The sequence below is a fragment of the Penaeus vannamei genome, chromosome 40 (assembly GCF_042767895.1).
Source record: "Penaeus vannamei isolate JL-2024 chromosome 40, ASM4276789v1, whole genome shotgun sequence".
NCBI classification, from domain to species: domain Eukaryota; kingdom Metazoa; phylum Arthropoda; class Malacostraca; order Decapoda; family Penaeidae; genus Penaeus; species Penaeus vannamei.
Genome location: NC_091588.1, coordinates 21,579,721 through 21,582,220, shown reverse-complemented (window position 1 = coordinate 21,582,220; position 2,500 = coordinate 21,579,721). Strand labels below are relative to the sequence as shown.

The window sequence follows — 2,500 nt, the reverse complement described above, 5'->3', positions numbered from 1 at the left end:
TCTTTCTTAAATCTTAAAGTTTGAACTGTCTATCGATCTACTTTTATGCTTTGAGAGAGCGATAATGTGAAGCAGAAAGTAGGACAATGAGAGAGAGAGAGGGGGGAGAGGGAGAGAGAGAGGGGGAGGGAGGGAGGGAGAGCGATTGAGAGAGAGAGAGAGAGAGAGAGAAAGAGAGAGAGGGAGGGAGGGAGGGAGAGAGGGAGAAAGAGAGAGAGGGAGGGATAGAGAGAGAGGGAGGGAGGGAGAGAGAGAGAGGGAGAGAGAGAGAGAGAGAGAGAGAGAGAGAGAGAGAGAGAGAGAGAGAGAGAGAGAGAGAGAGAGAGAGAGAGAGAGAGAGACAGACAGACAGACAGAAAGATAGATAGATAGAGAGAGTGAGAGAGAGAGAGAGAGAGAGAGAGAGAGAGAGAGAGAGAGAGAGAGAGAGAGAGGAGAAAGAGAGTAAGAGAGAGACAGACAGAGACAGAAACAGGCATAAACAGACAGACAGACAGAGAAAGAGACAAACAGGCGGACAGACAGACACACACACACAAACAAAACGATCAAAGAACAGACAGACCAAAAGAGAACGTGAAACAAACACAAGCAAACAAAAAACAAAAGGCAAAAGATCCAAAATAAACCAAATAAAACAAAACCAAAATAAAAAAGAATAAATAAATGATAGTCCCGTTGTCCTCTTAGAAAGAATAGTCCATGTAGTCCTTTTTCAAAGTTCCTCTCGTAGCCCTCTTAGAAAAAAGTCTCGTAGTCTTCTCCCCCCCAAAAAAGATGAAGAAAAATAAATATAATAATATAATATAATATAACAATAGTAATAATTATAATAATGTAAATAGATAAACAAATAAATGAAATAAAATAAAATAATCTCGTAATCCTCTTAAAAAGAGTTCGTATCGTAGTCCTCTTAAAATAAAAAGTTGGTCTCGCAGTTCTCTCTAACAAAAAATAATAGTAATATTAATGATAATAGATAAATAAAAAAGGTAAAAAAAGTCGCATAGTACTTTCTAAAAAAAAAAAAAAACCTCCGTAGTCCTTTTCAAAAAAAAGTCTCGCAGTTCTCTTAGAAAAAAAATTAATCTCGTAGTCCTCCTGAAAATCAAATAGCCTTGTAGTCCTCGTAGAAAAAAAGAGTCGCATAATCCTTTCTAAAAAAGAAAAAAAAAAAGAGTTAGTCTCGTAGTTCTCTCACAAAAAAAATATATATACATAGTCTCGTAGTCCTTTTAAAAAAGAGTTCGCCTCGTTGTCCTCTTAGAAAAGAAAAAGTTAGACTCGTTGCCCTCTTGAAAATCAAATGGCCCTGTATTACCCTTGGAATAGATAAATAGATAAATAAATAAAAGAGTTAGTCTCGTAGTTCTCTCTCTCTCTCTCTCTCTCTAAAAAAAAAAAAAAAAAAAAAAAAAAAAAAGTAGTTTCATAGTCCTTTCTTAAAAAAAAAAAAAAAAAAAAAAAAAAAAAAAAAAAAAAAAAGCCTCGTAGTCCTTTTAAAAAAGAGTTCGCCTCGTTGTCCTCTCTTTTAAAAAAGTTAATCTCCGTACTCCTCTTTGCAAATTAAATAGCATCGTAGTCCCCTATTTATAATCAAATAGCAATCAGACAAATACCCTTGAAACCGATAAACAAATAAAACATCGTAGTCCTCTTGCAAATTAAATAGCCTGGTACTCCTATCAAAAAATAATTAAATAAACAAATGAAACATCGTAGTCCTCTTGAAAACTAAATAGCCTCGTACTCCTATCTTAAAAAAATAAATAAATACAAGGGTTAGTTCTCTCTCTCTCTCTCTCTCTCTCTAAAAAAAAAAAAAAAGTAGTCTCACGGTCCTTTCTATAAAAAATAAAAAAAAAATAGTCTCGTAGTCCTTTTAAAAAAGAAGTTCGCCTCGTAGTCCTCTTAGAAAAAAAGAAAATTAGTCTCGCAGTCCTCTTTAAAAAAAAAGTTAATCTCGTAGTCCTTAATTAAATCAAATAGTCTCGTAGTCCTCTTGAAAATCAGATAACCCCGTAATCCTCTTGAAACAGATAAATAAATAAAAGTTGATCTCGTAGTTCTCTCTCTCTCTAAAAACAAACAAAAAACAAATAAAAGGTAGTTTCATGGTCCTTTTCAAAAAAAAAAAAAAAAAAGAAGTCTCGTTGTCCTTTTCAAATAAAAGTTAGTCTCGCTGTCCTGTTAAAAAAGTTAATCTCGTACTAGAAAATCAAATAGCCTCGTACTCCTCTTAAAAAATAAAATAAAATAAACAAATAAAACCGTAGTCCTCTAGAAAATTAGATATCCTCGTACTCCTCTTAAAAAATAATTAAATAAACAAAAAAACAAATAAAACCGTAGTCCTCTAGAAAATTAGATACCCTCGTACTCCTATTAAAAATAAATAAATAAATAAACAAATAAAACATCGTAGTCCTCTTGCAAATTAAATATCCTCGTACTCCTATTAAACAAACAAATAAACAAAAAAAAAAAGCAAATAAAA

At 32.8% G+C, this 2,500-nt stretch overlaps 1 protein-coding gene across 1 annotated transcript in view; it reads right to left on the bottom strand.

The window, feature by feature from the left end:
• Positions 1 to 2,500, bottom strand: part of LOC113829791 (transient receptor potential cation channel subfamily V member 6) — a 52,241-nt gene that overhangs the window by 49,541 nt on the left and 200 nt on the right. The window lies entirely within an intron of this gene.